The 24,544-nt window shown below is 47.5% G+C and overlaps 1 pseudogene; it reads left to right on the forward strand.

The window, feature by feature from the left end:
- The first annotated feature begins 6,039 nt into the window (after positions 1 to 6,039).
- LOC137533603 (uncharacterized) overlaps positions 6,040 to 24,544 on the forward strand; it is a 47,206-nt pseudogene continuing 28,701 nt past the window's right edge.

Below are 24,544 nucleotides of genomic sequence, written 5' to 3' on the forward strand. Positions count from 1 at the left end.
GGTGGAGGGTGCTTTGAGGTGCCCCCCCCCCCCCCCCCCCGCCACCCACACGCATGCAAGAGTGATCAGACCCCCCCCCCCAGCACATCATCCCCCTAGTGGGGAAAAAAGGGGGGGCGATCTGGTCGCTCTGCCTGTTATTTGATCTGTGCTGGGGGCTGTAGAGCCCACCCAGCACAGATCTTAGAAATCAGCGCTGGTCCTTAAGGGGGGTTAAAGGCTGAGTCCTGAAGTGGTTAAGGTAGGATTAGTCCTTTTTATGCACTTTTATGATTTATTACTTCACAGTTCCACACTGAGCTTTGCAGTACTTTCCATGTTTTGGGCACCTCCTGCTAGTCTATCCTGTTTCCCTCAGTTACCCTACTTCGGTAGGGGACTCAGCCCACAACCTGGCTGTGGCATAAATCCTCTTTTTTGAAGCAACGGTTGGTATATCCTTCCTGAAGGCCAAGTGGGGATGGTACTTTGTCTTGGCTCCCGGGCATACGTTTAATAAAGCCGCAAGTTAAAATAGGCGCAGCTTTCAGCAAACTAAGCAAATCAGTATTGCACGCGGCTTCATTAAACCGATACTCTGTCCCGTATTCACTTGCGGTAAATTGTAACACTACAAATCAGCATGTGCCCGATGTAATCTAGTTATTTACCGTTTTATAGACTGCGCTCACAGTAAAAGCCCTTATTTTTCAAAAGATATTACGGTAAATTGTAAAACTCTACAAATCGGCATTTGCCCAATGTAATCTCGCTTTCTTTACCGTTTTATAGACTGGGCTCACATTAATATCCCTTATTTTTCAACGGATATTACCAGTCTATCATCTAAATACAACGTTAGTGATGCACACAGATATTAGTCGTTAAAAAATAAGTGCTTTGAATGTGAGCAGTATTGCATACGGCTTCATTATACACTCGCACGTATTAGCTTACTGTATATTGTAACACTACAATTCTGCATGCGCTCCATGTTATCTAGTTATTTACAGGGCTGTGGAGTCGGTCCAAAAATCCACCGACTCCGACTCCTCAGTTTAGGATTCCACCGACTCCGACTCCACGACTCCGACTCCTCTAATTTGCATATTACAATTTTGTTGATTAAAAGTATGTAACATGAAATTCGTCTCTTAACTGCCAACGCTTAGGAATTTTACAAGACAACTGAAGTGAGAAGGATATGTAGACTACTATATTTATTCCCTTTAGACTAAAACTAGTCCTTGGTAAGAGTACTTGTAAAAGGTACAAACCGGAACAAAGAACATCTATCAGGCCCTAGGCAATGTAAGTGTGGGTACATGTAAGAATGATGTGCAGGTACTCTGCAGGGGAATGAGGAGATTGTAAACAGACAACACCTCTGTGTTCAATGTGCACAGCATTCTCAGTGGATTCCCTGCAGCTCTGTGGGGAGTGCATATGTAGAGTATAGTACTACTGTGTAACAAAGTAAACCTGAGACAGATGAAATTAAAGTTTTATACATACCTGGGGCTTCCTCCAGCCGCCTTCAGGATAATCAGTCCCTCGTTGTCCTCCTCCGCCACCTGGATCTTCTGCTATTAGTCCAGGTACTTGAGCCAGTCAGGCGTAGTGCGCATGCACACACTCCGCCGCCAGGAGCATACTACACCTGTGCAGCACTATTGCGCAGGTGCAGAATGTTCCTGGCTGTGGGAGCGGCATGCGGCCGGACAGCGCTGACTGGCTGAATTACCAGGACTCCTAGCAGAAGATCCAGGTGGTGAAGGACAGCGAGGGACTGATTAGCCTGAAGGGGGCTGGAGGAAGCCCCAGGTATGTATAAAACTTTACTTTTCATCCGTCTCAGGTACCCTTTAATTTGTAGTCACCAAACCAAATTTTAACAACATATCAAATTATTTGATTTCATCAGCAAAGGGAGTGCATACATTTGCATAAATCAGCATCAATGCAGAATTATTTCCATCTCGTTGACCATCTCTATTAGTGACACAGCTACACATCAGGCTTTATTCTTACAGCATAGATGTTATTTAGTATATTATAAGAGATTCCTGTGTACACATCATATATACAGTCACAATCAGATATGTATATCTGACCTTAAAAATACGGGGACTGCTTTATTGAAGCAGCACAAGTAACTAATTTTGATTGGTTTATTTCATTTTTGTGGACTAAGCACAGCTATTACTGTATATATACATTATTTTTAATGACTATTATCTGAGAAATAGAACATTTTATCATATTTTCTAGTTTAATTACAGTTACAAATTCATTAGGAGTCGGAGTCGGTGCATTTTTTCCCGACTCCGACTCCAGGCACCCAAAATTGCCCGACTCCACAGCCCTGGTTATTTACCGGTTTAAGTTGTCTCCTAGCTCAGACTGTGCTCGCATTAACAGCCCTTACTTTTCAACCTATATTACCAATCTATCATTATTGAGGCTACTTACACACTAAGACGTGCCCCTAACGCAACGTGTGGTGGTGTTGAAGTTGGACGTCAGATTGAGATGCGTTATGCAGCTCTCAAAGCAGCCGCTCCAGGTTAGTGATAGGAAGTCCGGATCTTTTTAAAGAGAACCCGAGGTGGGATTTACTTATGCTAGTGGGGCACAGAGGCTGGTTGTGCACACTAACACCAGCCTCTGTTGCCCCATGGTGTGCCTCCGAGACCCCCCTGCGCGCCGCTATACCCCCCGCAGTGCTGGCGACACGCAGCGTGTCGCCAGCACAATGTTTACCTCTTGCCTGTCTGTTAGCGCTGCTCCCCCGCCTCCTCCGTATCGGCGCTACCTGCCCGCGTCACTTCCCTGCAATCAGCGGGAGGGAAGGGACGCAGGCGGGTAGCGCTGATACGGAGGAGGCGGGGGAGAAGTAAATCCCACCTCGGGTTCTCTTTAAGAATTGGATCATTTGAATCGGATCATTGAAAAGATCTGGATCTTTGAACCGAATCATTTGAATCATTTTACTAAGGAAGCAGACTGGGTGAAATGACTAGCAGGACAGCACTTTCCCTGCATTGTACATTCTGTATGTTCCTGTTTTTTCCAGACAGACATCCACTGTGAACTGAATCTTTCATTGTGATGATCCGGATGATTCGACTCACAAAAAAGATCCAGGTCAAATGAACGATTCATTCATGATCCGGACAACACTACAGTCCTACCATGAGTCTCTGCAGTGAATATTAATTAGCCATGTGGCTGGCGGTGGAGGAGGAGGGGAGACCTCCTCCTCCAACATTACTGAGCATGTGCAAGCAGTCTAACGCTGCTTAGCCAAGTATAACGTACAGTATGCATCACTTTGTTTAAACGTGCTGCGTTACTATGTAACGCAACGTGTGTACTGTGAACAGCACAATTGATTTTACAGTGCTGTGATTTAGGCTGCGTTACTGGCTGCTGTAACGTGGGACTTTGACGTCCCACTGTGAAAACAGCCTTAATGTTGTATATATAAATACAACATTAAATCATAACATACAGGTGTTAATCGTTGAAAAATAAGTGCAATTACTGTGAGCGCAGTCTATCAGCTATGAGGCATCATAAAGCGATAAATAAGATACCATCGGGAGCATGTTGAATTGTAATTGGTAGGGATATTCAAAAAAGCGTTTGGTAAAAAAAAAAAAATACGCCCATTATTCCTGACCGTACAATATTGGTCTTTAATACAGATTTCTTTATATTTAACAATCCTCTCATACAGAACACCATGCCTAATCACAGGTGCTATGCCTGATCCCTTCTGTGGGCGCACACTACGTTATCAATGTCCTCGATGTGTCGCTCACCATACTTTCTTTGTTAGCCACGCTATGAAAAATATAACAAATAGCCGCAGATGACATGCCGATTACAGGCATATCTGTGACCTGCGCCCATATTATGCAGTCTGCGCCATGAAAAGAAGGCATAGTGGATAATTGCATTATCGGAATAGCCACGCCTAATTTAACTTGCGCTGCTATTAGTGTGACCGCTTCCCAGAGTCTGTGTGTTCTTTATGTCACCGCTAGCACTGTATATGTGCTATGGCATTATTGTAATATGAAGGTGGAGCTACACAGGAGGGCTCAGCAGAACCTTGTGTGACCCAATCAGTGGTGTATCCGCCAGCTTCAAGCCTCACGTCTCCGTACGTGTGACGGGTGGCGTAACATAGAAGGTGTAGTTAAAATGCTAGAAGACTAGCGCTGCTCAGTTACGTCCTTTACAATGTAGTGGTTTCAGTTCTATTGCTTCCTTCAAATCACACATGTACCACTAGAAAGATAGCGCTACACAACATACAGAAAGAAACCAACGTTGTCAACAGACATAATGAAGTCCACGTGGATCGTGTATCAATACTGTTCCAAACATGTTTAAATGATCCTCAGGCCACAATATTCATCCATAAACCCACCACCACACCCGATGTGATCAGACTCACCGGATGGGAAGACCTATAAAGCAGGTCTAATCGCACACTGGGAGGATGCTTATGGCCATCCCCCACCACACTGGCCGAGATGTCGATCAGATCATATGCGATAGCCTCTTCAATATAGCAGAGCACTTCTACTCCATCAATCATTATGAAACCTCAAGAAAGAATGAAAAGAAACCTTGAGAAAGAGCACTACAGTGTAAAACTATTTAAATTTAAATCAATAACATGATATTGCACTCACAAGTTTCCCGCAGAATCCGCACTTCAAGCTTTTTTATACGGGCTCTCCCCCGTGTGCTGGTTCCATCTCCACCCTTGATTGGCGCACTTACAATTGACGTGTGCGGGGATATCAACACTGCCTCGAGTGTGTCACACAGCTCTCATTTCCACACTAGAGTGGAGTGTGGATGCGGAATTGAGAGCTGTGTGACACACTCGAGGCAGTGTTGGTATCCCCGCAAACCAGAATCGTGAAGGTGCCAATCAAGTGTGGAGCGGTGGAGACTGAGCCAGTCTGTGCGCAACAAGCCTCTTTCAGACCGGCAGCTAACAGGCGGTGAATTCACCACCTGTCGGCTGCTCTCCTGCAACGGCCGGGTGCTAGTTAGTGCTCAGAACCGGCGTTAGACAAGTGCCCCCCCAACTGAATCCAATCTGAGCAATGCCAGAGCCTGCAGCCCAGCGAGCTGGCAAGGGGACAATCATTCTATTGATTTCACTTTAACAGAAACCTAAACTGATGAAGAAAAAAAATGAGATTGACTTACCTGGGGCTTCTACCGCGCCACCCTGAAGTCGCCATGTGCCCGCCCCGGTTTTTAACGGTTCCCTGCCGCGGCTGAGTTTCGATCCTCCCGCTGGATAGCCACTCATCCTTGTACGTGCTCTCATTGCCGGGAGCGTCCTGCGCAGGCGCAATAGAGATTTTCTCGTACTGCGCCTATATAGAATGCTTCCGGTGACGGGAGCGGCGAGGATGCGTGTGGCTAGGGCTGCGCAGGTGCAGTGGCCATCAAATGGCTCTGTTGGCAGAGTCGAAACTGAGCCGTGGAGGGGAACCAGAGAATCCTTGCATACCGGCGAGGGTACAGGGCGACTGCAGGGGGCTGGTAGAAGCCCCAGGTAAGTTTAACTTTTCTTCTGCATCAGCAACGTATGCTTTTTTTGTTTTGTTTTTTTTTTACAATATATGGTGAAATGTTGGAGCACACACACAACATACACATCACATCATTGCAGCACACGCTCCCTAACATTTCCCAATTACAGGTCACCTCCATTGTCCAGGTACCTGTGTCTTCAGCAATAATAAAGGCCGTGCAGTCTAGTGGTGGTGACAGGCTGGGACTAGGGCTTAATTTACCTTCTAGCATGACTCAGCAAAAGCAGAGGGCATTGGTCACGTGTGTCACTGCTGGTACCATCCTCAGCGGTACACGAGGCCCGCGTGCGTCACAATAGCTGCCATGACGTCATCCTGGCATACATTCGTTCTGCAGACCGAGCGGCGGCAGCGGCGGAGACGGACGTGTGAGCTCTCTCTGCATCCCCGATAGCCCGACATGCACCGGCAGAAGCTCCAGGCAGGAACAAGCAGGCTAGAGAGCGGCTGTCTTGATAGTGAAGACCCAGAGCTCCCCCTAGCGGCCGGTAGTAGAAATGACACCGTACGGTAAATAAATAGATGGGATGTATACAGAATTATGAGATTCGGAAGTCGTAGAGTTCTGATGCTTATACTGGGCTGATAAATGATGTAGACTGTAAAAAAAAAAGAAAAAACCTGCCGTGACTGCCACTCGGTAGCAATTATACATTAACCAATCGCGTCTTTTGTAAGGGGATCTTTGCCCTGAACCAGGGGCGTAACTAGAAATCACTGGGCCCCCCTGCGAATATTTGGATGCCCCCCCCCCACCCCCATAGGTGCCAAATAATCGTAATGGGGCAGCGTTTCACTGTAAATTAATTGTAAAGTGGGCAGCATTTTACCAGACAATCGTAATGTGGGCCAGAAAATCGTAATGTGGGCAGAGTTCACCAGAAAATCGTAATGTGGGCCTTTAGAAAATCATAATGTGGGCAGAGTTCACCAGAAAATCGTAATGTGGGCACCAGTCACCAGAAAATTGTAACGTGGACAGCATTCACCAGACAATCGTAATGTGGGCAGCGTTCACCAGAAAATCATAATGTGGGCAGAGTTCACCAGAAAATCGTAACGTGAGCAGCAGTCACCAGAAAATTGTAACGTGGACAGCATTCACCAGACAATCGTAATGTGGGCAGCGTTCACCAGAATATCGTAATGTGGGACAGAAAATCGTAATGTGGGCAGAGTTCACCAGAAAATCGCAATGTGGGCAGCAGTCACCAGAAAATCGCCATGTGGGCAGCAGTCACCAGAAAATCGCAATGTGGGCATCAGTCACCAGAAAATCCTAATGTGGGCAGCAGTCACCAGAAAATCGCAATGTGGGCAGCAGTCACCAGAAAATCCTAATGTGGGCAGCATACACCAGAAAATCGTAATGTGGGCAGCAGACACCTGAAAATCGTAATGTGGGCAGCAGGCACCTGAAAATCGTAATGTGGGCAGCAGTCACCAGAAAATCGTAATGTGGGCAGCAGACACCTGAAAATCGTCATGTGGGCAGCAGGCACCTGAAAATCGCAATGTGGGCAGCAGTGACCAGAAAATCGCAATGTGGGCAGCAGTGACCAGAAAATCGTAATGTGGGCAGCAGACACCTGAAAATCGTAATGTGGGCAGCAGGCACCTGAAAATCGTAATGTGGGCAGCAGTCACCAGAAAATCGTAATGTGGGCAGCAGACACCTGAAAATCGTAATGTGGGCAGCAGGCACCTGAAAATCGCAATGTGGGCAGCAGACACCTGAAAATCGTAATGTGGGCAGCAGTGACCAGAAAATCGCAATGTGGGCAGCAGTGACCAGAAAATCGTAATGTGGGCAGCAGTCACCAGAAAATCGTAATGTGGGCAGCAGACACCTGAAAATCGTAATGTGGGCAGCAGACACCTGAAAATGGTAATGTGGGCAGCAGGCACCTGAAAATCGTAATGTGGGCAGCAGTCACCAGAAAATCGTAATGTGGGCAGCAGACACCTGAAAATCGTAATGTGGGCAGCAGGCACCTGAAAATCACAATGTGGGCAGCAGACACCTGAAAATCGTAATATGGGCAGCAGACACCTGAAAATCGTAATGTGGGCAGCAGACACCTGAAAATCGTAATGTGGGCAGCAGACACCTGAAAATCGTAATGTGGGCAGCAGACACCTGAAAATCGTAATGTGGGCAGCAGGCACCTGAAAATCGCAATGTGGGCAGCAGTGACCAGAAAATCGCAATGTGGGCAGCAGTGACCAGAAAATCGTAATGTGGGCAGCAGACACCTGAAAATCGTAATGTGGGCAGCAGGCACCTGAAAATCGTAATGTGGGCAGCAGTCACCAGAAAATCGTAATGTGGGCAGCAGACACCTTAAAATCGTAATGTGGGCAGCAGGCACCTGAAAATCGCAATGTGGGCAGCAGACACCTGAAAATCGTAATGTGGGCAGCAGTGACCAGAAAATCGCAATGTGGGCAGCAGTGACCAGAAAATCGTAATGTGGGCAGCAGTCACCAGAAAATCGTATTGTGGGCAGCAGACACCTGAAAATCGTAATGTGGGCAGCAGACACCTGAAAATCGTAATGTGGGCAGCAGGCACCTGAAAATCGTAATGTGGGCAGCAGTCACCAGAAAATCGTAATGTGGGCAGCAGACACCTGAAAATCGTAATGTGGGCAGCAGGCACCTGAAAATCACAATGTGGGCAGCAGACACCTGAAAATCGTAATGTGGGCAGCAGACACATGAAAAGCGTAATGTGGGCAGCAGACACCTGAAAATCGTAATGTGGGCAGCAGACACCTGAAAATCGTAATGTGGGCAGCAGACACCTGAAAATCCCCCTCCAGCTAGTCAATGTGTGTGGGCAGCGGGCAGCAGCGGGATACATACCTTCTTCCTTGCGTTCCATCGCCGCCTTCTCGCTCTAGCGGCTGACGTCACTTCCGCTTCCGGAAGTGACGTCAGCCGCTAAAGCGAGAAGGCGGCGATGGAACGCAAGGAAGAAGGTATGTATCCCGCCGCCGCTGCCCACACACATTGACTAGCTGGAGGGGAGCGCAGAGGGGAGACCCCCGAGGTGAGGGAGAGGGGGGAACTTCCCCTCTCCCCACCGACTGTGGGCAAGGCTTTCCCCTCATGCTGCCACCCCTCCAGCCCCCAAAAACCGGCCCGAGCGGGCCCGCGGGCGCAGGCGCTGCAGGGCCTATTGCTACGCCCCTGCCCTGAACTGCTTCTTAGGGCACTATAATGTTCCCCTCCAAAAGGGCTCAGAGGCTACCGCGAAAAGCCCCTCCCCTACGCGCACTAAGCCCCGCCTCCACAGTCATATGCTTGTGTGCGGCTGCCTGGGAAGCTGGAGAGGTTATTTAATTCACCCCTCTGCTTTGCTCTGTAATGGGGGAGGGGGCTCTATCACATATACATTATACAGGGCTTGTTGGTGACCTATATGGGGTGCTTGGATGAGGAATTTGGGCAACGCCATAGACATCCATTCAAATACCGGCATTGAGGAAAAATATCAGGCACTGGGGCTGCCTGCAATGCCACTGTGGGCTCCTGAATAATGTTTTTTTTCCTGCAATTTGTTAAATGGTTAAGATTAGCCATCAGGGGGTGGGGTGACTAAGATAAGCGGTGGGAGGTTTAAAAAAGAAGTAGTAGCTGTGCTCAGGCAGCGCTACTTATGCCAATTGCATATTAGCGTAGCCTGCGTTATCTAAGTAAAGTGAATGCTGCTAGTGTGACATGCGCTGTTACGCAACTGGTGTAAGGACCCTGTTACACCAGTGATCATTTTATGGGTTGTTTTGTTTTGTTTAAAAAAAAAAATGCTTCCTTTGACTTTAACTTAAGTCGCTGCAAAATTGCTGTGATCAAAATTATTCAAAAAATCACAGTCTCAGCTATTTTACAGAAATTTGTATGCAAGTCAATTGAAGCATTTTTTTTTTTAAAGCAAAATAAACCGCAAAACTCTCTGTGGTGTGACAGGGCTCATAGTAATGATAGAATTCCCATGTGCTTTATACACATGGCTTTTTTACCTCTGTTTAGTGAATATGCCCCAATGTGCTCACTTGTTGCTTATATGTCGATATCGTTTAATGGCCCAGTGCATGTGTGTGTGGAGGAGGGGGACCAAATTCAAGTTTCGGTCAGGGTGTTGTGAAGGCCGGCCCCAGTCTTTTCTGACCGTTTGGTGTCCCAAAGAACACCCCTCTGATGCCTCTTCCTCAAATATCCCTGAGGCCCCCTACACACTACAAATCCGATTCTCAATTTCGATTTGCAATTCCGATTTTCCCTGGATACTATCAAAACAAGAAGAAAAACGCAGCATGCTGTACCGGTTAAAAAGCATGTAAAATTGCAAATTGGAATCGCATATAGTGTGCAAAAGGCCTGAATCTCCTTAAGCTACATTCACAGTGGGGTGTTGCAGTGCGACTTTACATATACATTGTACTGCAGAAAGTCGCACTGCAGTGGTCCTCAAACTAAGGCCCGCGGGCCGAATGTGGCCCCCTGGGGCTTTTTTACCAGCCCCCCACACACAAAATGTATTATAGATGCAGTCAGCTACATCTTTAAATATTGGTGGTCCGCATATAGAATGAAGCCAGAAAGCAGTAATTTGCTGGTTTCCAATCAAATTCCACATCAGGTGACACTGTTGTTCAATTGGACTGCAGGTTGTCACCTGGGTATGCTTCCCTGTCTGGCCCGTAAAGACTTGTACATTATTTTATATATGTTCCGGCCCCCCAGCAGTCTGAAGTATGTTGACCCGGCCCTCGACCCAAAACGTTTGGGGACCCTTGACATAGAGAGACAAGACATCGCGAGGCAAGACATCGCGAGGCAAGACATTGAGAGGCAAGACATCGCGAGGTAAGACAAGACATAGCGAGGCAAGACGTCGAGAGGCAAGACGTCGAGAGGCAAGACGTAGAGAGGCAAGACATCGAGAGGCAAGACATCGAGAGGCAAGACATCGCGAGGCAAGACATCGCGAGGCAAGACATCGAGCGACAAGTCATCAAGAGGCAAGACAAGACATAGAGAGGCAAGACATCGAGAGGCAAGACAAGACATCGAGAGGCAAGACATCGAGAGGCAAGACAAGACATCAAGAGGCAAGACTTCGAGTGGCAAGACATCGCGAGGCAAGACATCGCGAGGCAAGACATAGAGAGGCAAGACATAGAGAGACAACACATCGCGAGGCAAGACATCGCGAGGCAAGACATCGAGAGGCAAGACATCGAGAGGCAAGACATTGCGAGGTAAGACAAGACATCGAGAGGCAAGACATCTAGAGGCAAGACATCGAGAGGCAAGACATCGCAAGACAAGACGTCGAGAGGCAAGACATCGCGAGGCAAGATGTCGCGAGGCAAGACATTGCGAGGCAAGACGTCGCGAGGTAAGACAAGATATCGCGAGGCAAGACATCGCGAGGCAAGACATCGAGAGGCAAGACGTCGCGAGGCAAGACGTCGAGAGGCAAGACATTGCGAGGCAAGACGTCGCGAGGTAAGACAAGATATCGCGAGGCAAGACATCGCGAGGCAAGACATCGAGAGGCAAGACGTCGAGAGGCAAGACGTCGAGAGGCAAGACATCGCGAGGCAAGACATCGCGAGGTAAGACAAGACATCGCGAGGCAAGACATCGAGAGGCAAGACATCGCAAGACAAGACATCGAGAGGCAAGACATCGAGAGGTAAGACATCGAGAGGCAAGACATCGCAAGACAAAACATAGAGATACAAGACATCGAGAGGCAAGACATCGCAAGACAAGACATCGAGAGACAAGACATCAAGAGGCAAGACATTGAGAGGCAAGACATCGCAAGACAAGACATTGCAAGACGTCACGAGGCAAGATGTCACGAGGAGAGACATCGCGAGACAAGACGTCGCAAGACATGGAGAGGCAAGACATCGAGGGGCAAGACATCGAGAGGCAAGACAAGACATCGAGAGGCAAGACATCGAGAGGCAAGACTTCGCGAGGCAAGACATCACGAGGCAAGACATCGAGAGGGAAGACATCGAGAGGGAAGACATCGCAAAACAAGACATCGAGAGATGAGACATCAAGAGACGAGACATCGAGAGGCGAGACATCGCAAGACAAGACATCGAGAGGCAAGACATCGGGAGGCAAGACATCGAGAGGCAAGACGTCGCGAGGCAAGACGTTGCGAGGCAAGACATCGAGAGGTAAGACAAGATATCGCGAGGCAAGACATCGAGAGGCAACACATCGCAAGACAAGACATCGAGAGGCAAGACAATGCAAGACATCGAGAAACAAGACATCGAGAGGCAAGATATAGAGAGGCAAGACATCGCGAGGTAAGACAAGATATCGCGAGGCAAGACATCGAGAGGCAACACATCGCAAGACAAGACATCGAGAGGCAAGACAAGACATCGAGAGGCAAGACATCGAGAGGCAAGACATCGCAAGACAAGTCATCGAGAGATAAGACATCGAGAGGCAAGACATCGCAAGACAAGACATCGAGAGACAAGACATCGAGAGACAAGACATCGAGAGGTAAGACAGCGAGAGGTAAGACAGCGAGAGGCAAGACATCGAGAGGCAAGACATCGCAAGACAAGACTTAGAGAGACAAGACATAGAGAGGCAAGACATCGCAAGACAAGACACCGAGAGACAAGACATCGAGAGACAAGACATTGAGAGTTAAGACATCAAAAGGCAAGATATCGCAAGACAAGACATCAAGAGACAAGACATCAAGAGACAAGACATCGATAGGCAAGACATCGAGAGGCAAGACATCGCAAGACAAGACATCGAGAGGCCAGACATCAAGAGGCAAGACATCGAGAGGTAAGACATCGAGAAACAAGACATCGAGAGGCAAGACATCGAGAGGCAAGACATCGCAAGACAAGACATCGAGAGGCAACACAAGACATCGAGAGGCAAGACATAGAGAGGAAAGACATCGAGAAACAAGACATCGAGAGGCAAGATATCGAGAGGCAAGACATCGCGAGGTAAGACAAGATATCGCGAGGCAAGACATCGAGAGGCAAGACATCGAGAGGCAACACATCGCAAGACAAGACATCGAGAGGCAAGACAAGACATCGAGAGGCAAGACATCGAGAGGCAAGACATCGCAAGACAAGTCATCGAGAGGCAAGACATCGCAAGACAAGACATCGAGAGACAAGACATCAAGAGACAAGAAATCGAGAGGTAAGACAGCGAGAGGCAAGACATCGAGAAGCAAGACATCGAGAGGCAAGACATCGCAAGACAAGACATAGAGAGACAAGACATAGAGAGGCAAGACATCACAAGACAAGACATCGAGAGACAAGACATCGAGAGACAAGACATCGAGAGTTAAGACATCAAAAGGCAAGACATCGCAAGACAAGACATCGAGAAGCAAGACTTCGAGGGGCAAGACATCGAGAGGCAAGACAAGACATCGAGAGGCAAGACATCGAGAGGCAAGACAAGACATTGAGAGGCAAGACATCGAGATGCAAGACAAGACATCGAGAGGCAAGACATCGAGAGGCAAGACTTCAAGAGGCAAGACATCGCGAGGCAAGACATCGAGAGGCAAGACGTCGAGAGGCAAGACATCGAGAAACAAAACATCGAGAGGCAAGACATCGAGAGGCAAGACGTCGCAAGACAAAACATAGAGAGACAAGACATCGAGAGGCAAGACATCGCAAGAGAAGACATCGAGAGACAAGACATCGAGAGACAAGACTTCGAGAGGCAAGACATCGCAAGACAAGACATCGAGAGACAAGACATCGAGAGGCAAGACGTCGAGAGGCAAGACGTCGAGAGGCAATACATAGAGAGGCAAGACATCGCAAGGCAAGACATCGAGAGGCAAGACATCGAGAAGCAAGACAAGACATCGAGAGGCAAGACATCGCGAGACAAGACATCGAGAAGCAAGACAAGACATCGAGAGGCAAGACATCGAGAGGCAAGACAAGACATCGAGAGGCAAGACATCGAGAGGCAAGACAAGACATCGAGAGGCAAGACATCGCGAGGCAAGACATCGCGAGGCAAGACATCGCAAGGCAAGACATCGCGAGGCAAGACAAGACATAGAGAGGCAATACATCGAGAGGCAAGACAAGACATCGAGAGACAAGACATCGAGAGGCAAGACAAGACATCGAGAGGCAAGACATCGTGAGGCAAGACATCGAGAGGCAAGACATCGCGAGGGAAGACATTGCGAGGCAAGACATCGCGTTCAAGACATCGAGAGGCAAGACATCCCGAGGCAAGACATCGAGAGGCAAGACATCGCGAGGTAAGACAAGATATCGCGAGGCAAGACATCGCAAGACAAGACATCGAGAGACAAGACATCGGGGGCAAGACATCGCAAGACAAGACATCGAGAGACAAGACATCAAGAGACAAGACATCGAGAGGCAAGACGTCGAGAGGCGCTCACTTCTGCATTTAGACACATTGAGTTATACTCCTGTTTGCCTGATGAAGCGAGACCACACCCGCGAAACGCGTTGCACTAAGTGGAGTTGAATAAAACATTTTTTTGTATTGATATATTGTGACTCAATTGAGTTTTATATTTTTGAGGGAAGTAAGTCCACCTGAACATCCTCCTCTTTTAGACGTTTTTTAAACGTTTTTATTCTACTCTGGCGCCTCTGTACACCAAGCTTGCTGAACTCTGCCTCTAATACTTTTAGCCATAGACCCTGAACAAGCATGCAGCAGGTCAGATGTTTCTAACATTATTGTTACATCTGACAAGATTAGCTGCATGCTTGTTTCTGGTGTTGTTCAGACACTATTTCACCCAAATTGTAGATCAGCTGAGCTGCCAGGCAACTGGTATTGTTTAAAAGGTAAAACAATATGGCAGCCACCATATTCTTCTCACTACAGTTGTCCTTTAAAGAGAGACTGAAGCGAACAAAAATTACTATTTTTACCTTCTAGTTCGCTTCACTACTCTCATTAGATGTAAACCGCTGCATCCCCGCTGCAAAACGAGGGCTTTTGACCCCCCAAATCCCGGGGGGGGGGGGGGGGGGGGGGGTGGATCTGGGGGGATTCGGCCGGCGCTTCCTGAAAGAGGCAGAGCTTTCAGCTGCAGCTCTGCCTCTACTGATGGCAATAGCTGTGGATCGCCGCCTCTCCCTGCCCCTCTCACTTTTCCTTCACAGAGAGGAGCGGGGAGAGGCGGAGATCCGCACGGCGATTGACATCAGGAGAGGCAGAGCTGCAGCTGACAGCTCTGCCTCTCAGGGCAGCACAATCCACGACCAAGATGGTTGTGGATGTTAGCCCAGGGATTTGGGGGGTCTAAAGCCCTCGTTTTGTGCCGGGGATGCAGCGGTTTACATCTAATGAGACTACTGAAGCGAACTAGAAAGTAAAAACAGCAATTTTTGTTCGCTTCAGAGTCGCTTTAAAGAGACACTGAAACGAAAAAAAATTGATATAACGAATTGGTTGTGTAGTACAGCTAAGAAATAAATCATTAGGAGCAGAGACATAAGTCTAATATTTGTTTCCAGTACAGGAAGAGTTAAGAAACTCCAGTTGTCATCTATGCAAATAGCCATTGATCTCTAGGACTTTCAAAGTCGCAGAGAGCTCTGACTTCTGATGGTTTTTATCTCAACTGTATTGTTTTTTCTTTTGCAGAGAACAGTTCAGGACAGGTCAAAAGTTCACTGCCTGTTCTGTAAAAACATTTAGGGCTTGATTCACAAAGCGGTGCTAACTGTTAGCACGCCTGTGAAAACCCCCTTAGCACGTCTAAACAAGCTTTTCGCGCATAAAACTTTACGCGCGCAAAACTTTATGCGCATAAAATTTTACGCGCGTACTGCACAGAGCACAGGGCGCTCCGCGCGAAGTACCCATTAAAGCCTATGGGACTTAGTGCGCGTGAAACTTTGCGTGCGTAAAACTTTGCGCGCGCAAAGTTAGCGCGCGATCTGATTGAGAAATCCGGTGCTAACCTACTTAACACCCTGGTTAGCGCATCTAAAGACTTTAGACGTGCTAAGTAGGTTAGCACCGCTTTGTGAATCAAGCCCTTAGAATGCTGAGTAGTGTGTAAATTGCAAGTATTAAAGAATGATGCAGTGTTATAAAAAAAAAGCTGTAAAACTGTAAATAAAACTATGAGAATTTTTTTTGCTACCAATGTTCTAGTAATTATCCGTACTACACAACCAATTCATTCTATCTTTTAATTTTTTTTTATTATCGCTTCAGTGTCTCTTTAAAGGGAACCTAAACTGAGAAGAAGATGGATTTTTCCTTTTAAATTAATACAATCTAATACCTTCAGCCACAGCCCCTGAACAAGCATGCAGATCAGGTGCTCTGACTGAAGTCAGACTGGATTAGCTGCATGTTTTTTCAGGTCTATGATTCTGTCACTACTGCAGCCAAAGAGATCAGCAGGGCTGCCAAGCAATTGGCTTTGTTTAAAAGGAAATGTCCATATCCCTCTCAGTTTATGTTCCCCACTTAAGGACCGGGGCTGTTATTGCAGATCTGCGCTGCGTGGGCTCTCCAGCCCGCAGCGCAGATCGTGTTTATGGCAGGGCGATCAGACTTCCCCCCCTTTTTTCCCCACTAGGGGGATGACCTGCTGGGGGGGTCTGATCGCCGCCGCTCCGTGTGGCCGAGCGGGGGGGGGGGGCTCTTCAAAGCCCCCTCCGCAGCGTTTTCCGTGCTCCCTTCATCCCCTTACCTCCCTCTCCCTCATTCAGCGGCGCAGGACGGATATCCGTCCTGCGCATTGTGGGATAGGCTTCAGCCTATCAAATGACGGCGATCCCCGGCCAATCAGAGGCCGGGGATCGCCGATCTGCCTTACGGCGCTGCTGCGCAGCAGCGCCGTATGATGTGTTTACATTAGGCGTGCGAGCCGCGATCGGCGGCTCGCACACTGTTCACGGAGACAGTCTCCATGAACTGACATGGAAAGGCCGCTCGTACGAGCGGCCGTTTCCATGTAGTAACCACTTAAACCCGCCGCCGCCTATGGGCGTTAGACGGTCCTTAAGTGGTTGGAACTTTAACCAAGGATTGAACTTTATTCCAATCAGTAGCTGATACCCCCTTTCCTTTAAAGAAATCTTTAGATCATCAGGGGGGTCTGTATGACTGATATTGTGGTGAAACCCCTCCCACAGTGTGATGCCATGACCATGGTCCTGACAGTTTGCTGTCTGTGAACCTCGTTGCATTGTGGGAAATAATGGCTTTTTCCAACTGCCAAGCAACCGGTATCTAAGTCTGTGCATAGAACATTCCGCACAATCACCTGGCAGAGCTAAAGATGTCTCCACCAGTGATACATTTCAGAATGTTAATTTGAGATAGGAAAGATTTTACAATGGACAAACGCTGACTAATAAGTGAATAATGTAAAAAAAAAAAAGCAGTTTTATTAATTGTTATTTTCACTTCAGTTCCTCTTCAAGGACTATAGTGGAATAAAACATAACCTACAAATCACATTTTGTGTAATCTGTTTCAGTTTTGACTGTGGTATATTGTATGTTGTAGTTTGGACTGAAAATAACAGACAGTACATGTGTAGCATATTGGAAGAAAGGTTTCTTAGCACAGTTGAGGATTTCCAGCAATTTTGTAGTATAAATAGTAGCAGGAACACGCTTGTATTTTAAAATGGGTAACCAGAGACCCCAACATGTAGCACTTTTGTTTGGTAATTTGCAGCACATTAGTACACTAAGGCTGGATTCACACTGTGCTGGATGTACAGTGGCACGTTAACAGTGGACCTGCTCGGGATATGCTGTGTTCTGTTCCTTCACATTGCCTTCCATTCTGCATTCAGTCTGCTTCTGCGGCCATCCATCCAGTTCACCTGCCGCTGGATCCCCCACAGCTTGATCCACTGCCGGAATTGCAGAGAAGCAGATTCGGTATACAGATCAAAGCCCCACCAGATGCATATGGCGCTTCCTATTGGATTGCAACAAACCAATAGGAATCCTCCCTCCATCAAGGAGTATTCTTATTGGTCCACCACTCAGTGAACCAATGAGTATCCTTCCTGGGGAGCCCCATACTTCTGCCAGGCCTCAGATTTGTATACCGCTGCTTCTCCCCTGCAGTGTAGTGAGCGCGGCTGGTGGACCTGAGGTGACACAAGACAAGCAAGTTCTCATAAGCTTCCACTGAGTCCATCGGCATCCATCTTGAATTATCGTCTCTTGCAGAACCTTGAGTTCAGCTTATCGGAAAGGAACAAACAGACCTATGTGAACAGACCTATTGCTTTGTATAGAATCTATTTGCATGTCTGCTGATCCATTCCAATAAGAGGAAGGTTTTTACAGCCAGTGTGAACCCTGCCTAACACTTTAAAGGGAACCTGAGGTGAGAGGGATATGGAGGATGACATGTTTATTTCCTTTTAAATGATGCACATTGCCTGGCTGTCCTGCTGATCCTCTGCCCCTAAAATGTTAAGCCATAGACCCTGAACAAGCATGCAGATCAGATGTCTTTGACAAATCTAACAAGATTAGCTGCATGCTTGTTTCAGGTGTGTGATTTAGCTGCTACTGACCAGGAAGAGCAGCACTGCCAGGCAACTGGTATTGTTTAAAAGGAAATATGGCAGCTTCCATGGGTCTCTCACCTCGGGTTCTTTTTAAAGCTATGAAGAGGTATTAAAGTGAACTTGAGGTGAAAATACACGGATGAGATCAACAATTATATTTATCCTACTCCTAAAATGCCTTTTTTTAAAAAAAGTATCCCATGGTTTTCTTTTATTTTTAAACAATTACAAAGTAGGTTGAATGTTTTACTGTCTCTTATCAGTGACCGCTTTTTTTAAGTGTCCCAGACTTAAAATACATGAACTATTGACCTTTTTCTATCTCTCTCCTGCCCTCAGAAGTTGTATTCTGCCAGGAAAACTTGTATGGCTGTAATTTGCTTATCAGTTATGTTTACTATATTCCTGACAAGGTATGACAAGACAGAAGCTGTCACTTCCATGCCTAGAAATAAACTATTTCAGGCAGCAAAATAAAGCAAGTAAAACAGCCTGGTTATTAAGATGTTTTGTACTGTGCATGCACGGTTATCTCATTATGTCACATGTCGCTCGCGGTACATTTTAAAAGTACAGTACTCCTTTTAATGAAATATTGTGCGTCTTATGCTAGCCTAGTAATGAAATTATATATTTGTTTAGATGTTTTACTAGCTGTACCCTGACTTTTTGTCTGGTGTTTAAGGTGTGTCACTCCAGCATTTTGCCTGCAGATGCAGAATGGGTGAAATTCTCTCCTGACACAAAGGAGCCATTGTAATTCAGGTTTTTTTTTTCTTTATTTCCGTTGCTTATTGAATAAGACCATGAAGCATGTTCAGTGCAGTTCTAATACCTTTCTTGAGATGAAACACACTTCATGTTTGCTCATTGTATATTGTAAACATCATGTTAAGACATGCAACTTCTCCTTTTGTTTTGATCTTTGTAGCAGTTATACATGAAGCGGAGCATGTGTTCCTTCCAGTAAAAGCTTATTAAAGGCTTACTGGAATGACAGCTGTAACTATCCTATATGTGAACTTTCCTTCGAGTGCGTCTGTCTATCTTTCCGTCTCTCTCATCTCTGGAACTATTGCACTCAGACATCTGACTTCCTAGAATGCAGTGTTCAGTTGTAAGTCCTCCTGTTTTCCTGCAACAGAATCTTTAGATGTAAGGATTTATTTTTGTTGGGCACAGTGGATCAGTTTCAGTGTTACAGTTGGCACTGGGGATAGTGGAAGGGTTAAAGTTGGTATAAGGCATAGGGAAAGGGTTACAATTTATGCTCGGCTGTGACTGGGCACAGGGGAAGGCTGTAGCTTGGTCCTGAGCATAGGGGAAGGCTATGGCTTGGAGCTGGGGATAAGGGAAGACTGTGGCTTGGCGCTGGGCATAGGGGAAGACTGTGGCTTGGCGCTGGGCATAGGGGAAGACTGTGGCTTGGCGCTGGGCATAGGGGAAGACTGTGGCTTGGCGCTGGGCATAGGGGAAGACTGTGGCTTGGCGCTGGGCATAGGGGAAGACTGGGGCTTGGCGCTGGGCATAGGGGAAGACTGTGGCTTGGCGCTGGGCATAGGGGAAGACTGGGGCTTGGCGCTGGGCATAGGGGAAGACTGTGGCTTTGCACTGGGGACAGGGGAAGGCTGTAGCCTTACACTGGGGATAGGGGAAGGCTGTAGCCTTGCGCTGGGCATAGGGGAAGACTGTGGCTTGGCACTGGGGACAGGGGAAGGCTGTAGCCTTGCACTGGGGATAGGGGAAGGCTGTAGCCATGCACTGGGCATAGGGGAAGACTGTGGCTTGGCACTGGGGACAGGGGTAGGCTGTGACTGGGCACAGGGGAAGGCTGTGTCTTGGCGTTGGGCATAGCCGATGGCTGTGGCTTGGTGTTGGACATAGTGGACAGAAGTGGCTTGGCATTGGTCATAGCAGATGGCTGTGGTTTGGCACTAGGCACGGGGAAGGCTGTGGCTCGGCGCCGGGCATAGGGGAAGGCTGTGACTTTGCACTGGGAATAGGGGAAGGCTTGAGGTTGGCACTGGGGATAGGGCAAAGCTGTAGCTTGGCGCTAGGCATAGGGGTAGGCTGTAGCTTGGCGCTGGTCATTGGAGAACACTGTGGCTTGACTCTGGGCATAGGGGAAGACTTTAGCTTGGTGCTGGGTATAGGGGAAGACTGTGGTTTGGCCCTGGGGATGGGGAGAGCTGTAGCTTGGTGCTGGTCATAGGGGAAGGCTGTGGCTTGGTGCTGGGTATAGGGTAGGTCTGAACGATTTTAGGAAAAACAAAGGAGACACCAAGAGCCCAATATAGTGTAGTATGCGGAGGGTAAGTAGGTATAATGAAAAAGTGAGACAATTATACTCACAAACACGGGTCACCGCTAAGGTAACCACTGTAAATGCAGGTGAAGAAATTGAGATTTCGATTCACGATTTCCTTCAAATCAAGCTTTGTTCCCCCTCTGTGCCTGCTCATTTCTCCTCTGTCCCCCTGACTCTCTTTGTGCCCCCTTTGCCTCTTTATGCTTCCTCTGAGTCTCTCTCTTGTACCCTTTGTGTCTCTGTGCCCACTCTGTGTCTCTCTGTGCCTCCTCGACTGTCCCCTAAGCTGCAGCAGTGCTGGACATAGCTTCCAGCAAGAGTCCGGCGATGCCTGTCTATCCACTTCGCCTCCTGCAGGCTCTAATGCACAGAATACTTCCTGTATGTCATGTGACATACAGGAACTCGGAAGTTTTGCCAAGCACAAGAGTCAGCAGATGGCGATGGAGGCCGGACAGTGTTGGACTCGTGCGAAAGGTATGTCCAATGCTGCGGGCCGCACACACTGGGACTTTGGGGAAAATTGAAGCTGCTTCTTCACACTTCCCCATGTGGAAATGACGTGATCGTGATAATTACCACTTTGACGATTCGCAAATTGTGATCTTGGTGATTGCGATTTCGGTTTAAATTCGATTTATCTTTCAGGCCTAGTATAAGAGAAGACTCTGATTTGGCGCTGGCTATAGGGGAAGGCTGTGACTTGGCGTTGAGCATAGGGGAAGGCTGTGGCTTGGTGCTGGTCTTAGGGGAAGGCGTGTGCAGGGCACAGGGGAGGGTTAAGTCTGTATTATATTACCCTGCAAGTTTCTATGTTAACTTTTCACTTAAACTGGATGCAAACCAAAGTCAACATTTCACATGCGCTAGTCCTAAAGATGATCTTTCTCTGGCTTTCTTTTTAACTCTTGTTTTTGTGGATCAGGTATAAATTGAGAACATTCCACGTTGTGTTGCGATGCCAGAAATACAGTGGCTCCAGCTGCCACAGGAAGTCCTCCTTCACATATTTGCATACCTTTCCCCGACGGAAAAGGCAAATGTTCGGGCCACGTGCACATATTTACGGATGCAGGTGGACCACCCATCCCTGTGGAAACACAGCACCATAATCTTCAAGAGTATAGGTGGTTTTAATGCTCGCTTCTGGGACACTCTTCAGAGCCGGAAAATCTCATCTGTAGAGGTGACCCGTGTAACATTGAAACAGTTCAAGAAAATGACGAGCTCCTTGCCGGACTTGACCAGCGTCACCATGGACTCTTGCCTAAAAGGAGAAATCCTCCAAGGATTAAGACCACTGGTGAACCTGCAGCAACTGCATTTGACAGACTGTTCCAGTGTGACGGACCAAGATATCTTTTCAGAGATCGCACTTTTCCAACAACTGACCCATTTGTCTTTATGTCTGGTGACTTTCTCAGGTGTCCTCCCGTTAACTAGCATAGTCTTGTTGCAGAACTTTGTACTCTCTATCTCTTCATTCAAAGGAAGGCAATATACCAGAGAGGGCTCTCCAGTACATCCTGTTTAGACTACCAAAGCTTTGTGAGCTCTCCTTAGCTGTCGGTAGCATGAATAAATGGAAGCTGTCCCTGTGCTTTAATGTTCCAGATAATTTTGTATCCACCGCTGAAGGTGAGTGTCTATGACCTGTATATTTATGGTACTATCTGTGTTATTTAGTGCAGCGTTCTGCCAACCCTGTCCTCAAGGCCCACCAACAGTGCATGTTTTGTGGAAATCCACAGAGGTAGTTAATCAGCTCTGCTGAGACACTAATTGCCTCACCTGTGCATGTTTGTGGTTTTCTGCAAAACATGTACTGTTGGTGGTGCTTGAGGACAGGGTTGGGGAACTCTGATTTAGTTGAAAGTGTTGGTTTTTGAATTTGGCATATTGAATTTGGAACACCTGAATATTTCCGAACACCACATCTTGGTGCCATTTCAGTACGAAAAGTGGACAGGGTCAGGGGGAGTTTCACTTACTTGTGCTTCACAACGCGCTTCATGTGACTGGTGCTTTCTCCTTCCAGCTTTAGAAGTCACGTGAAACACAAGCTATGTTAACTTCCCTGATTCTGTCCACTTCTTTGCATTGACAAGACAATACACAGAACATTTATACCGCGCTTTTCTCCTGGTGTACTCAAAGCGCCAGAGCTGCAGCCACCAGGACGCGCTTTATAGGTGGTAGCAGTGTTAGGGAGTTTTGCCTAAGGACTTCTTACTGAATAGGTGCTGGCTTACTGAACAGGAAAAGCTGAGATTCAAACCCAGGTCTCCTGTGTCAGAGGCAGAGCTCTTAACCAGTACACTATCCAGCCACTAGGGCAGAAGTGTTCTATTCGAGAGTATTTGGATGTTCCAAATTCAGTATGCTGAGTTCGAACACCAACAATAGCCATATGTGTCATTCATAGTGCTGGATGGTGGGAAACCAGCACTCTGCAAGAAGATGGCTGAGGGGCCTTAAACGAATGTTCAGGACTTTAGAAATTAAGGCAATTTCATCTCTATTGTTTTATTGTGTCTTATTTTTGTCAGAAAATCCACATCCTATGTAATTCTGAGACCTCTTAAACATGCTAGGGTACCAGTAATCCTTGGCGCTGTCATTTTGCAGCCCACTGTTTGTAAATTGTGAAATGATGAATTAGACCATTGTGTCCTTTTCTACTGCTCACTCTACTCTCTAGAGAAGGGTACCCTCTGTTCAGTTATAGTGGAACAGCATGTCTGTGCAGCGCTCACTCCTGAAACTGTCACCCTAGAGATAGATTGATTAAAGGAATACCAAGGCGCAGTTGCGTAGCTGAGGAGTTTGGGGCCCCAGTGCAAGTTTCACATGGGGCCCCAAGCACTCTATTGGTTTGAAGCCCCAAAACCTACCAAGGACAGTTTCAGTGTAATCAGGGTAAGGAAACAGTTTGGTTAGGATTACCACTATTCAGGGCACATATAGAGGTGTTTATTACCATCACAGCATCAATAATAAGCCAGTGTTCTCCCAATGCTCTTTTAGCCGGGTACTCCACCCGGCTAGTTTTGGCAAGCACCCGGCTGTCATCGGCTCACCTCCTCCTATGATGTAAGCAGAGTTGTGCACAGAAGCACCAGCCCTGCATTCTCTCATATTGCCCCACACGGCTACTATTTCATGCCACCCGGATGGAAAAAATTCTGGGGAGAACACTGAAAAAGCTAATAAGATGGATGAACAAGGGCCCCCCTGGTCCAGGGGCCCCGGTGCAGTCACAGCCTCTGCATCCCCTATTGCTACGCCGCTGCCAAGGCGGAAAACCATAAATAGGTGAGAGCATTGTTGCAGTCACTTACTGCAGTGTTCATTCGCTCCCGAGAGGCTCAGGAGAGTACACTTTCCATTTTCCTGCGAAATGACTGCTGCCACTTTCTTCTTTCTGTAAGTTCAAATAACTTATCACAGACAAATAAGAGGCAGTGAAAGTTGTTAAAGGATACCTGAGTTGAAAAGAAAGTGTTCCTTTTACTTACCTGGGACTTCTTCCAGCTCCCATAGTCTTGTAGGTCCCTTGCTGTCCTCCTGGTCCTCTTACTTGTTCCACTGTGCAGCCCGGTAAAGTGCGCAACTTGGCTAAGGCTACTGTACATATGCTGGCGCAGTAGCGCATCCTTGATCAAGCTCTCCTAGGGGGGGTAATTCTGCGCCTATGCTGGTCCAGCGGAACATCTTTGATCACACTCCTGTAGCCGGGAGCATCTGCACATGCGCAGTACATTAAGACTCGTAACCGCGCATGCGTAGAATCCTCCCAGCCATGGGAGCCCGATCAAGCATGTGCCACTGGCCCAGCATATGCACCGAATGCTCCCAGCTACGGGATCACAATCAAGGAGGCATGCTGCCTGTCCACTCATGCGCAGAAGTGTGAAATTTACTGGGCTGCGCAGCGGATCAAGGAAGAGGACCAGGAGGACAGAGAGGGACCTACAAAACTAGGGGGGCTGGAGGAAGCCCCAGGTAAGTAAAAGG

The sequence above is a fragment of the Hyperolius riggenbachi genome, chromosome 9 (genome assembly GCF_040937935.1).
Source record: "Hyperolius riggenbachi isolate aHypRig1 chromosome 9, aHypRig1.pri, whole genome shotgun sequence".
NCBI classification, from domain to species: Eukaryota; Metazoa; Chordata; class Amphibia; order Anura; family Hyperoliidae; genus Hyperolius; species Hyperolius riggenbachi.